Here is a 14,477-nt window from a genome sequence, read left to right as displayed (position 1 = left end):
ATTCAGGGCATCAAATGCAAAAACCACAATGTAAATGTACCCAAGGAAAATCGTGAAGGAATATGTTGAGTCCAAATCTGTATTATTAATTATTGAAATATTAAAGTCTGGGTGTAGAATAAGTGTATGGCAGTTTTAGACTGATCTGTATGATTTATTGACATTGAAGGATATTTTTTGAAGTTTTTTTATTGATTATCTTCATATTTTGGATAACATTTCTAGTTATTAATTCATTACCCCAGTCTTGTCTGTTTTTTTCTAATCTAGTTTTCCCTTGGAGGGCCATCTTACCAGGAGTCACCATTTTTATTTTAGAGTCCTAGCTGTAATCACTTCAAAGGGCAAATCTGACTGTCTTGTTCTAGTGTGTTTCTGCAGCCAGCCATAAGTTGTTCGTAAATATTATAATTTCTGCTATATATAGCAGCCATTCAAGGCTTCAAGTATTGATACTCTGCATGTCTAGAGAATAAGGCAAACTTCTCAGTTCAGTGTTCAAGGTCTTCCAACATCTTCCATCCTTTGTGCAGTCCCTTTCCTGAAATGACCACTTCCTCTTTTCCAGCCTCTGTTTTTTCAAAACCTTAGTAGGACAATGTACTCAGTAATCTGCATGGTTTTTGTTGATTCAAATTGAATCTTCAAAGTGATATGGTCACTGCCCACAATAATTTTCTACCTAAAATTAAAAAGGGACTTGAACTTATCAGGTAAAAAATGCAAGTCACCAGATATATTAGCATCTTATTTGTACCAAACCAAAGATAAACTCCTTGGTTGCTAAGGTTTTAAAGAAGATAGAGTAGACTGCTGAAGAAATTGGTAGCATTCTTTGGAGTTACTTAAAATAATAGTAACTCCAAATAATAAACATCTTTCTAGGATGATTTAGATACAGTCTTTTGTAAAATGAGGAGTTAAACCCCCTCTCATAATTCTTATCACCCTCATAATTCAGAACTCAGAGCGAAACAGATTAACCAGAATTACGGGTTTTCTAAAATCTGCTGTTAAGGGGCCTTTTAGTAGTTATATTTATTTTATTTATATTTTGTACATGAGCCTGAGGGTCTTTGGTTAAGGAATGTATTTTTAATAGTGCAATGAAAGTTGCAAGGCAGGAAAAATCTTTACTTTGCAGTTGCTAGTTTAGGAAGTTGAAACTACCTGTCTGCTTACACACTGGATCCTAGGCCTCGGGAAAATACAGTGTGTGTGTGTAGTGTGTGTGCACAAAGAACTGGGAGTCCACGGCTTTGAATTGAACACTGTTCTCCAGGCCAATCAAGAGAGGTGGAGTGGTCATCCATCAGATCAAATACTGCTTTTGGAATAAATTGTCTCTCTCTTCCTAGGACAGCAGGTCCTGTCAGGGTTTGTCTGAGCAGGGGTCATTTGCAGAGCATGGCCAGGCTGACTAAAGGACCCCAACTCCCAGCCTGCTCAAACCATCTCCAGGGTAGAGGAGGGTGCCAATGTCATTGGTTGAAGCTGATATCTCTCTCTCCAGTCTTTGACTGAGAAGGGGAATCTTGAGTAATCTATAGTAACTAATTAGTAACTAAATTCAACATGAGTAATCAAGAATAATCTATGTTATAGATTATGGTTATGATTTTTTGACTTTACAGTAGTATGAAAGCAATACTTATTTCAATACAAACTGTACTTTGAATTTCGAATTTTGAACTTTTCTAGGGCCGCTGTCCTGTCCTCTCGTAACACTGGGCAGTGGCAGCAAGCCGCAGCTCCCAGTCAGCCACGTGGTGACGAGGGCCAGCCCCCGGTATTCCAGTGCCTGTGTTGTCAGGCTTTTTAAATTTTTTGGATAATGTGTTCTGAGTACATGTAAGGTAGAGCTAAGCCATGATGTTTGGCAGGTTAGGGATATTAAATGCCTTTTCAATTTATGATATTTTCAATTTATAACGGGTTTGTTGGGATGTAACCCCATGGTAAGTGTAGGAGCATCTGTATAGTTCTTTTTTTTACTTTACCCTGATTATATTTAGTCAAAATACTGTGTTCAAATGTTACTTGGATTAGTTCTTTTTAATTTAAATATAGCCACTTTTCAGTGTGGTTATAGTATTCATCTGAAATACAGTTAGGCACAGGTGGCAAACACAAGGCCCACAGGCCGAACCCGGCCCTCCGCCTTGTTTTATCCAGCCAGGCACCTTGTTTCTACCCAGTGGCAGCACTGAGCTCTTGCTTAGCTGTTAAGGAGTAGTTGTATTTATACAGTCCTAAAGTTACAGTCGGCCCTTTGAAGGCGACCTCGAGGCTGATGTGGTGCCTGGTGATAATGAGTTTGACAGCTCTGCAGTGAGGCTTATTTATTTCTGTTAGTTGTCCACTTTAGTTTTTTTCTGCCCTTGTTGCCTTCCTTTTTAGAGTATGAAACATTGACATGACTTTTCAAGGTTGAAACTATATTCAGAGGTATACTCAGAGAAGCATCATCCCTTCCCTGGTCCCTCCACCCAGTCTCATTTCCCAGCCCTTCCCTGCAGGTCACCAGTTTAATTGGTTTCGCCTTTCCTTCCTATGTTTCTTTTGTACAAATGAGAAGATGCATAGTTTCTAATTTCTCTGTCTTTCCTACACAAAAGGGTAGCATACTATAGACAGTCTTTTACATGTTGCTTTTTTCCACTTAACAATATATCCTAGAAATACTCCATACTACTGCTTATTGTCTTCTATAGCTGCATAGTATTCCCTGTGTGATGTTCATAATTTATGCACTCATTCTCCTAAGTGTGGGCATATGGCTTGTTTTCAATATTTCACACTTTTAGAAGTGCTGTAGTGAATAGCCTTGGATATATATTGACTGATGTATACTTATGTAATAGTTATTATAGTCTGTTATATATATTTGCAATTGTTTAGGATTCTGCTTGGCTGCAAGTTGGGTGAGCAGATAATGAGTTGTTTATTACTGAAGCCTGCAGAGCAAGACCCCTGCCTGGGGAGGAGGACAAAACCCATCCTCCTACAGCTGATTCAGCAGTAGGTTACAGAACACTGTGCCAGGTAGTGGTGAAAGAGCTCCGCATACTCACTTGAGTGTTTTTAGAAATGCATTTATCTGATTCTAAACTAGATAATGAAGGAAGGTGAAAAAAGTTACTTTATTCATTATTTTTTTACCTTTTCATTCAACCTTTGTTTATTGGAGCACCCTAGTCTATACCCTGCCAAACACCAGTGACAAAAATGAAGACAACATAGTTCTTGCTGGTGGTCAAGTTCACTGACAGACAAGTCAACAGTTGCTGTACAGGATGCTTGTACAGTATACATACAGAGCTCAGAAGAAGTTGAAGTGAAGACATTCTAGGGTGAGGGAACCAGCATATTCAAAAGCATGACCATGTGAGGAAAAATGTTAGAAATTTGGGAAACTACAAAAGTAACCCCAGGTAATGTAAGTAATTAGATGATTAACAAAAAAACAACACACAAGACATCTGAAAAGTGAAAATATATTTAATTATTTATCTAATCTTTGGATGATCAAGAATATCCTAAGCATTAAAGCAATAAAAGAAATCTCAAAAGAATATACAGATGGCCATGGCTGGTGTGGCTCAGTGGATTGAGTGCCAGCCTGTGAACCAAAGGGTCGCTGGTTCGATTCCCAGTCAGGGCCCATGTCTGGGTTGCAGTCCACAGTCCCTGGTTGGGGGTGTGTGAGAGGCAACCACACATTGATGTTTCTCTCCCTCTATTTCTCCTTTCCCTTTCCCTCTCTCTAAAAATAAATTACTAAAATCTTTTAAAAAAGAAGAATATACAGATGGGCTTGACTATATAAAAATGTAAAACTTCTATATAGTAAAAGGTATTAGTATTTAAAAGCAAACATAGTGGGAAAGATGTTTGCAGCAAATGTGCCAGGCAAAGGTTGATATCTGTAGTATTTTTTAAAAAAACATAAAAAGAAAGATGTGATAGTGTTAAAACACAAAGCCTTAATAGAAAAAAAGAGTGGAGGTCATGAATGCAGAATATGCAGAGAAGAATTCCGCATTCTTTCCTAATTTAAAATAATCAAACATACTAACTAGATTTATAAGAATTCTAGTCTTATATTAACTTTTTCTTCTATATTTCAGCTTTGGCTTAATCTTGGAGCTATAAAAGGTAGATGACCATTGGGTCCAAGAGTCTACAAACATACAAATATGGTTTTTTGAGACTAGTATACAAATGACTAACATCAATTATGTAAAATATCAGTTGACTGTACATTGAGGCATTTTTAAAATAGTGCTTATTTATTTGTAAACGAATAAAGTTTGTGAGCAGCTTAAATTCTTGGGTTTTTATTCAGTTTTAAAATATTGTGCAGGGTTGCCCTTCATGGAACAGAACTGTAGCTGGAGGAAGTAGGAGGCACTCGTTTTGACATTCCCTTTGTGGGCATTTTCTATGATCTTATATGCTGAGGAGCTTCACCTTGGCTTTCATGAGTTCTGTAGACTGTTTAAACCCTGAGTGTGTAATTAACGTGTGCTTTTAGATGGGTGCAGATGACCCAGTTTTTGTGCCTTCGAGTTACGAACTTGGTTATGTCCTAAGTGTGATTAGCAGTGTCCTTCATTTGTTCTCTTTCCTTAAAAATGACTCTCCCACACGTGCCAATGGATTTAAGAAAAATAAGATATACGATAAATGTTTAAGAAAAGATGCTTCTGGGTACAGTTTAATACCTTAGTTCCTTTCTCAATGAGAAGTAACTGGTATCATTTCCTACACCTTCATTCTTTCCCCATTCTGTTTCTAATGATTAATGTAATGTCTTTCCTTTAGCCTCTTCATAGCTTTGGCTGTTTCTGGAGGAAGCCCCACTTAGGAAAAGAAAGCATCTTCTCTCTGGCTTCCTGTCCCCTTCTTCTGTGCCCTTCTAGGTCCATCAAGCTGAATTAGAAGGAAAACCACATACTTCATCTCTGCCTAGAAGGGTGAGATGTTGAGAGGCTAATCGTGTAGACACTTTCAAAGGCAAAACTTCTTCTCCCACTAGATGCTAGCTGCTGGCTAAAGTGGTGGTATCTCTGATATCTAACTACAGGAATGCACTGCACAATGATTCAGGTGGCCATTTAGCAACTGACCATTTTAACAGCCTGCCTTCAATAGACTAAAAGAGTGTGTACAAGAGTATTTTTTAAGCAGAGATTTAGAGTGATTTCATCCTACCTGAAAATTGTTTGTTTAGATGTTGTTTTTTTTTAATAAATATTTGATACTGACTAGCCTATCTGCTGTGGAATGGGTGTTTTAGTTTAGGAATTGTGTCGGTTGGGTCCAGCAAGCCATGTTTTTCCTATTTGTAAATGCTAAGGAACCAGGACTGTGCAGAAGTCACTAGCTTCCCTCAGGGGGCAAGTTGAGCATAATATCAGGGTAAGCAGATTCTCTCCAGGAGCTGGGCCCCAGCCTCACAGGCCCTAGTGGGACATCGCACGTCTCTGGCAAGGGTCTCTGGGCATCTCTGTGCCGTTGTGGTCGACTTAGGGCTGCACTTTCAGCAGGTGACTCACGGATGCATACAGGCAGGCCTAGATTATGCTGCCTTCAGCCCCAGGGGGGCCAGAACTGTGGTGTTTGTCATGCTGAGCAGCCTCATCCTTTTACCCCAGCAAGATATGTGAATTCTGTCTTATCCATGATGGAAGAGCATTCATAAAGTGCTCACTTAGGGCACATACTCTCTCTTGAGTGGGCTGCAGGTCTTTTTTTGGTGGCACTGACTATTAAAAAGTACTCTAGGCTGAGCAACTGCAAAGTCAATTAGAAAGTGGCATATGTCCTTTATGTATTTATTGTTTATTGTCCATCTCTTTCACCAGAAGTGAGCTTCATGGGGTACAGACTTTGTTCTCTCCTTCAGTCTCACTTTCCGGAAGAGCTGGACTCTTAGTAGGATCTTATTATTTGTTGAACAAATATTAAATGAATTACCATGGGAAGAGCTTTCTTAATGTACTTTCTTCTCACATGTGGTTCTTAGGAAAAAGCATTTTATTTTATTAGAATGTAATCGATCAGCTGTGGTTTACTTACTTGCAAATGATGTCGGGTATGCTTGCCTTCTGTTAAGATGTGGTGTTTTTGTTCATGCGCAGCCTCTCCTAGGATTTAGGTTGCAGTCAGGAAGAAGATTGTCATTATCTACTACAAACCTTGGGCAGAGAAAGGAGAGCTGTGACAAAATTCACATTTACACACAGTTGATTGAAGAGACACATATCTTTTCTTTAGTTTTATCAGATAATTCATTTCCTTGTGCATTTATTTTGAAAGAAAGATTCTAACTGTAGTCTTAAGAAACTGTCAAGAAAGCTGCTCTTTGCAAAGCTTTCCCAGCATCTGTTCACCCTGGGTGAGCTCAGTCAAGGAGGTCGTTGAAGAATAAGTTACACTTTTGAAGGGTTGCTGGGGTCCTCCATAGCCTTTTCTAAGATTGGAACCCCTCCCCCACCCCTCCCCCTCCCTGCTCCAGTAGGGAGCTTGTTGGAAGATAGGACCAGCAGCTGTATCCTCAGATTTTTGTTTGGTTTTGGAAGACGTGTTCTGACCTTTGTAATGAAGTATAATGATGAAATATATTTTAATAGAATTCTAGTTTAATGTAATCAGGAAAATGGCTATTTTTCCTTATTTTCTTATTATAATATGTTATACTAAAGGCCTTGTCATGACTATTTTATTACATTGGGCTTGAAGTACAATGTATTTTAATATGATAAAGATAGCATCAGGTTGAAAATTGAGCGCTCAGTGATTTATTCAGAAGTTGACTGTTACTGAATGCATTGAAATGAGTTGCATGAGGCAGTGCAGCTAACGATTTATTTATGTATCTTTTTAAACTAAGCTTGTCATAAATAAGAGCAAATGAATAGTTGTTACAGAATAGTTTGTATTCATTGCTTCAATGAAAGCATTGTAAATATGAAACATACAGTCTGCAGCTACTGCTCTGCTTTACATAGCCAGAATTTCTTCAAGTTTTGGAATGCAGGTAGACTCCCCCCACCCCCCACCCCACACACACAGATCTTTTGTCTGCTGGGATTTCTAACATTGACCAGAATTTGCAATGAATCATTTTGAAACCAGCTACTGGGAAAATTTCATCATATGATTAGTATGAGAAAACCTAATCTTTAGCATTAAATGGAACCTTAGCAATGACATCAAGAGGGCCAGGGTGTGTTCACTGCTGAACTCCAAGCCCTGGGCACAGTGCCAAGCACATAGTAGATGTGCCCAAGAAAGATTGGTCAAGGAGTAAAGGAGCAGATGAATGCCCAGATCTAGTCAGTCCTCTGTGTCACTGACAACAGCCACCAAGTTCATCGCCACCAGCTTGTGGCAGAATTGGTGCTAGACCTCAGATATTCTCTTGGTCTGCATTTTTTTTTCACTCATGTGTTCTTTAAACGGGCTTTACATAGATTGTGCCAGGGTCAGCCTAGGTGATGAGACCATAAGAATAAATGGTCTGGTCCTTGCCTACAGGGTCGTGGACAAACACATAGAAGATTCATCCAGCCTGGCGAGGCTGGATGAGAGGTGCCCACAGGGCTCTGCCAGTGCAGAGGAGGAAATGCTTCCAACCCTTCTGTCCATTTTCCTAGTTAGGTATGTGTGCAAGGGAAGCATTTTTCCATTATTAAAACAAGATTAGGAAAGGTTTTGTTCTGATTGGTTGAAATCAGTGCTATACCTGGTTTTGTGACTATTCCCTTTAAACCTGTTTTCTAGCTTATTGTAGAGACATTATGTTTGAAGTAGAATATTCTAAGATACAAACCTCCTCTCGTGGTGTTATTTCTGAACAACACATATCCGTATTTTTCGGACTATAAGATGCACCTCCCCCCCCCCCCCCCCCCCCCCCAATTTGGGAGGAAAGGGCATGCGTCTTGTAGTCCGAATGCAGCTTGCCTGGCTCACGGGGGTGGGGGGGCAGCCTATGTTATTTATGTTATTAAATATTTTACTACATTCTTTTGCTTCAAATTTTTTTCCTGTTTTCCTCCTCTAAAACTTAGGTGCATCTTATGGTCTCGTGCATCTTATAGTCCAAAAAATTTGGTATATAATTTCAGCTTTTTGTAAAGTAGTGTTTTATTAATATTAATTTTTTTAGGTCAAGCAAAAGATTTTCTTTAGTTTGTTTAGAATTATGTTAGGAATCTGGCTTTTTTTTCTCCCCCATAGGTTTACGGTTAACATTTTTATTCTAATATTAGTACTACATTTTCATGTTTACCAATATAGAAACCTCTGTTTTATAATTATTTATATTGAGTCCTGCTCTGGATTAACATCATAGAGGAGCTCCTTTTTTCAACAAAATTGTTTTAAATTAATGTTTATAAAGTACTTAAAATGGTTGAGTTGTTTAAAAGAAATTCAGTTATGCATGCAACCCAATTATCTATATTGAAAAAAATATGCAATGTGATTATACAATAGAAAGTATTTTTTGGAAGATAATAATAGTAGGTCAATATTTATTGTGTGCTTACTAAGTGCCAAGTACTATTCTAAAGTGATTTATATATAAAACTAATTTAGTCCTCATAATAAACATTTGAGGTATGGAAACTGAGACACAGTGAGATTATGCAGTTTGCCCGTCTGAGGGTAAGACGTGGGATCGGGGACATGTACCCTACCTAGCAGGCTTGGGAATCCAGGTCCCAGGATCCTAACATTTAAGGGAACATTTATGCAGAAGGGATGTAAGACTGGAACTAGCAAACCAGTTCTAATGCTGTTGCAATATTCGGATAAGATGTGAGGGCGGCTTGGACCCTGGGGGAGTGGCATGGGACAGAGAGGCTGGGTAGTGATCACTTTGTTCTGCTCTCAACTAATACAGTAGTTGTACACGGTGGAAAGTATTGAAAAAGTGTTGCTGAAATCTTGAGAAAATGTAACACAGGTAAATCTCACTTTACACAATATATTTGTGTATTTTGTGGGGGCAAATGGAATCATCATTTAAAATGAAGTAGAGAATTTGTTCTGTGAAAAGATGTGTTTGGGACATCAGAAATCTAAAATGGATCAGCAGGGCCGGCTCCTTTGGGAGGCTTTAGGGGAGAATCTATTCCTTGTCTTTTTCAGCTCCTGGGAGGCTGCCAATATCCCTTGGCTAGTGGCCCCTTCCTCTATCACCCCATCTTCTTGCTCCCATGGTCACATCACCTACTACTTACTGCCTCTGCTTGGGAGGACCCTTGTGATTACCTTGGGCCCACCTGACTGATCCAGGACCACCTCCCCATCTCAGAGACGTTAACCATGTTTGCAAAGTCTCTTTGCCCATGTAAGGTGATATATTCATAGGTTCTGGGAATTAGGGACCTTTCTGTGAAAGCAAACAGGTAAGGAAAGGGCTGTTAATGCTCCCCATACCCTCTCATGGGGACCTTCACCTCCAGGAATGGGGAGAAGTGGGCAGGGACTTTCCAATATCTACACATAGACCTTACAAACACACCCAGACATCCTCAGATACCTTTATTACTTTATAGAGACCTGGTATATTGTTATCAGCTCCATGTCAGACTTTACAGAACCAATTTTATGTGAAGAAATTGTACTGAAATTTGCTAGAGTCATATCCTCTCAAAGTGTTAGGTCTAGTCCATTAGAGAATGGCATGCCCGTAACCTAGAGAAATATAATTTAAGGATTGTATGTTAACAGAAAGATGGTAAAATAGAGAATTCAGACAAAGAGTGTTGATGCAGAATAGGGGTGTACTGAAGAGAAAATATGGAACAGAGAGGTGGAAGAGATAAAGGAAAGGCACTGCAGTGTTGGCACTTTCCTTGTTTGTTTCTAATTCCCCTTTTCCTTCCTTCCTTCCATCCATCCACTCATCTGGCAGACACTGTAAGTATAGGGAATTGCCCTTTCTTCCTCCTAAAATGGTGAACGTTAAGCAGTTCTAAAATTTGGGGTAGATCTTTAAGGCACTAAAAACAGTTCTTAGAGAAAAGATGTTAAAAGTTAAATTTCAAGAAAGGGAAAGAAGAAGGCTACAATGTCTTCCTCTTAAAATGAGGCTCTGCTGGTTATTTACTGCAAAATAGGCTTCCTGCTTCTTAAGAAGATGATTGTTTGTTCATAGATTAGAAGTCCTGCCCTGTGGTTTGCCCAGTGATGGAGCTTTTCCCTATGAATTTAAGGAACTTAATGAGATTTTTTACCCCTACTAAAGCAGAAGGTATATCTGAAGACTCTGACAGCCTTCTGCCCCTGCAGCTTTTCAGTTGCTTCCCGTTAAAAACTTGCAGACCATAATGAATGTTTCTGTAGAGGAAATAAAATGAATGATGCCTGTGAATATGTTTTAAATGTTGTTTATTTTACCAAATAATTTAGATAAATCTTTCTTCAGGAGGAAGAGAACTCATCAGGTTTCATTAATAATCTGGAGCTTTTCAGAGGATTACTTTGAAATAACTCCCTGCCAACTTTTCATAAATTAACCATACACTTTCTTTGACCTCATCACACATAATTAAATAGCTGTTGAAGGGTTAGGACCAACTAAAAAGTGATTCTGTATCTCGATCTCCATCCTCCTGTAAAATTATACAGGAAGTTTCTTTCGGTTCTTAAGCAGGGTAATTACAAGAGACAGTTACATAATTTACAGTTTCAATCTGCTCATCCATAATCATACACTTCCACCAAGTTGTACATGCCCCCATGAGTATCTGCGTTGTACTTAGATTTGAAAATGATGATTACAGTGTGATTGATTACTTACATGTAGCATATTGAATTGATTCTTTAAAAGTGAACTTTAGCTGTTAACATGTCTATTTGAGTTCCTGTTATTTATGTAGTTTGTGGTTCTTGTGTCTAGCTGTTGCATACTAGTTAACAAATTAAACTCCCAGAGCTTTTTCCTTATTAAATTTGGAAAATGGGGTATGTATATCCAGCGTAACTGGGAAAGTGACTACAGCAGGGTGGGCGCTCAGCTGTTGAACACGCTACTGAGCCACTGCAGTCCTTTAAAAGTTGAATGCAGATGCTTTTTGATTAGCAGTGACCACAGGGTATAAAGATTCACAGGGATAATGTTAGGATATTGTGACAAAAGCTGTATGAATATTAATGTATTGTTACTGAAGTCTCAACTCTAGTGCCAGTATTAGGAAGCCTATCTAAATAGTAGACTTTGAGAAAAGTATCACCTACTAACTGAGGGGGTGGTGATTGATATCTTTCAATACTATTAGTGATGATATTTTATATGATTTTGTTTTTCTAACCACTAACATGTAACTAGAGTCAATTTGGACTTTAAGATTCCTATATAGGATTAAAGGGTAGATACTTACATGATATCAGTTCCACTGGCAAACCAGCTAGTCACTAAATTGAGTATCTCATTTTACCCAGCCTGCATGTGTGCTGCACGCTTGTCAAAACAGGCTCACTGATCTCCTGGTGGGGACACCACCATTTATTGCCAGCAGCTCTTTACCTCAAAGCTTGTGGGAGACAAATAACAAATAAATAAGAAGAGAAGTTTTCCATTTCTTCAGATGAGAGGAAGAAGATGGTTTGTCAGATGACCTGAGGACAACTAGAGATAATCTGTCCACCTTACATTTTCAACCTGAGTTGATCAGTCAGACTGGGTGAGGGGGCTGTTCTTTGATTTTAGGAAGTTATCTCAAAGACTGACAAATTGCCTTTTGAAATGTACTTTGAAAACAAAGAAAAATCTTATATTTATATTCCCCCTTTCTTCCTTCAGTCTTGCTCTGTGAAAGCTCATCATCCTGAATTGGAATTATAATATATTTTGTCCTATTTTTGAAAATTATAGCTAGTACACATATACATCATCCCTCCCCCACCACACACAGAATAATTTAAGGAGGTTGTGGGGAGAGTAAATGGAAAGGCACATTGCTCTTCTAAGCGTCCTGTCTTCCAAAGCTCGGTTCTGAAATCAGTGGTAGTGTCCGTGCTGGTGGAAGTGCTTCCACCCAGTCTGCTGGCCAGGAGTCGACCAGATGATGAGGTACTAGAACGTCTCAGCTGCCCCCACAGAACCTCAGGCCTCTAAAGGTGGGCAAAAGAAACTACAGTTTTTGCTTTTAGTAGTTCATTTAAGGAAAACATTAGTTGTAATGTTTTAGTAATAGGAGAATGTCTTGGAGGTGAAGCATTATAAGAACTTACAGGTAATTGCTTGGAGCAGATGCTTTATTTGAAGTGTGTATGTGTTTAATGCAGTGTTTAAAATCTTACAACTTTTTAATGGCAAACTCTTATTACCAGGATTTTGCCACTTAAATGTGAAAATTTATCCAGGTTTAAACTTGGAAGAATTAAAGTAGTTTGTGAAATAGTTTTCCAGACTGAATCTCCAATATTTATAAGAGAGGAAATAATTATAAAATGTCAAATTACTTCATCTTAATTTTTTTTGGTAAATTTGTTTTTCATAAAACTTTCCAGAATTTAAAAGTGGTTTGACCTGGGGAAAATCAAAAAAGGTAAAAGAAGAGGGCTTTATTTTGACATGTTTTTCTAGTTTCTGTCACTTCAAAGGCCGTGGTAGTAGTATTTTACCATTCATTACCTAACTAGAAATGCCTCTGAATGGTGAAATCAGAGCTCTACTTAGATTTGTAATAGGCAGTGGGCATCATAAAGAATCTTGGTTACTTCTGAAGTATATGTAAGGAGAGATATTTTTAAAAATTCTTGCCTTCCTCAAATGATTTTAGTTTGGGAAGAAGTGCTGTTAAAGTATAACATCTCTTACTCTGTGATCATTTTATCCTTGTCAGAGGTGCCTCATTTTTCTAACAAGAAAATTGAGAGACCAAATCAATACCACACATGGTCATCTTCATAGAAAGAAAATCATATGTGACACACATAAGCAGACCTCCCCTCTTTAAGTGCTTAAATAAATGAAACTTCTGTGGAGTCTCAGAGTTCCGTTTACTGAGTGACCTTCTTCTCCCTGGCCTCTACTCTTAGGTGTCTTTGTTCCCCCCAAGGTTCACCTTCTACTTGGGCCTCTCATTATGCACCACTGCTAACACCGCAGCCCTTTGGGGTTGCAGAAATGGAGAAGTGGGATTGGTGTTGCACCCCCATGTAATATCCTGGCCAAGGCATAATCCCCAAGACCCTTTGCTTAATAGAACCCATAATAGATCTGAACCCAAACTGGCCTGAGACCAGTAAAAGTTGAGATTGGGTGGGATACAGAGATCCACAGCTTTTAAAAGCCTCTTAAGTGATTCTGATGTGCAGACAGAGTTGAGAATCATTGGGCTAGATTAGAGGATAGAAAAAAGAGAAATAAAGAGACATCCTCATTAGTTATATTATCAATGATAAAAATACCATTGACTCATCTTTGGCCTGTGGCTGTCTCACAGGGGTCTCTCTGGCCCTGATCACCACCAACTTAGGAGGTTGCTGCAGAGGGAGGAGAGTCCCCTCTCCTGCTGCTTGATGCCCTATTTGTGCATCATTATTGTGAGTTCATATAAGTACCTACCTTTTCTCTGGGTGACTGACACAGAGTGACACCCCCTTCAAGGAAGTCCACCCCCACACGCAGAATCATGGAATTCATCTGTAAAATCCTGCACGGTCTGTAGGTTTGTAAACATATACATACATACATACATATACATACATCCCACAGCTCTCCCTAGTGGACTTGGGAATGGGGGCGAGGGGTAGAAGAGTGGAAATCAAGTAAGAAAGACCAGTGGCCTCAGCACTGGGGCCAGGAGCTCATGAGATCTTTGCTCAGAGAGATCTTAGAAAGGAGGCGTAGAGAAACAGACTGGGATGTGACCCCAGGCAGCCAGCCTCCCTTCCCCACAGACCCACTGTCTCCATTCTCTGGGTTTGAGTGGCTCAGGCCAGTTTCCCGGGGACACATCTGGGTCTTCCAGAATATTTGGGTCTTTGTTTCATCTGTCCTGGGACTGTCTCTGGGTTCTACTGAAGCCCTCAAGGCGTCATTGTTATTGTGGTTTGACGGGCTTGCTGTGTACTGATGGTAGTCCTTGAAGTTGGGGACTTCAGGACCAAAGGGAATTTGTGGGGCACGGAGCTGTGTTTGCTGGGAACTTTCAGTCGCCTGTTTCTTGAGATCATTCCTGAAGCACTGCGCATGCATATATAAATTTTTTTCACGGCTTCTTCCTTCACTTAAATTTATACTTGGGTGGTTAGCTTCCGTGGGAGGGAGTGGTTGGAGAGGACTCCTGTTTGAGGTTTTGGGGTGAATGGAGTGGTTTTCAGGTACCTCAGGCAAAAGTAGGAACAGCAAGGTAGCTCTTAATGTACCGTATTTTTCAGACTATAAGACACACTTTTTTCTCCCCAAATTTGGAAGGAAATGGAGGTGCGTCTTATAGTCCGAATGT

The 14,477-nt window shown here is 39.3% G+C and overlaps 1 protein-coding gene across 1 annotated transcript in view; it reads left to right on the top strand.

The window, feature by feature from the left end:
• Window positions 1-14,477, top strand: part of KAT6B (lysine acetyltransferase 6B) — a 176,618-nt gene that overhangs the window by 144,509 nt on the left and 17,632 nt on the right.

The sequence above is a fragment of the Phyllostomus discolor genome, chromosome 5 (assembly GCF_004126475.2).
Source record: "Phyllostomus discolor isolate MPI-MPIP mPhyDis1 chromosome 5, mPhyDis1.pri.v3, whole genome shotgun sequence".
Taxonomy (NCBI): domain Eukaryota; kingdom Metazoa; phylum Chordata; class Mammalia; order Chiroptera; family Phyllostomidae; genus Phyllostomus; species Phyllostomus discolor.
Note: the sequence above shows the minus strand (reverse complement) of the source record. Positions and strands in the feature narration are given on the sequence as shown.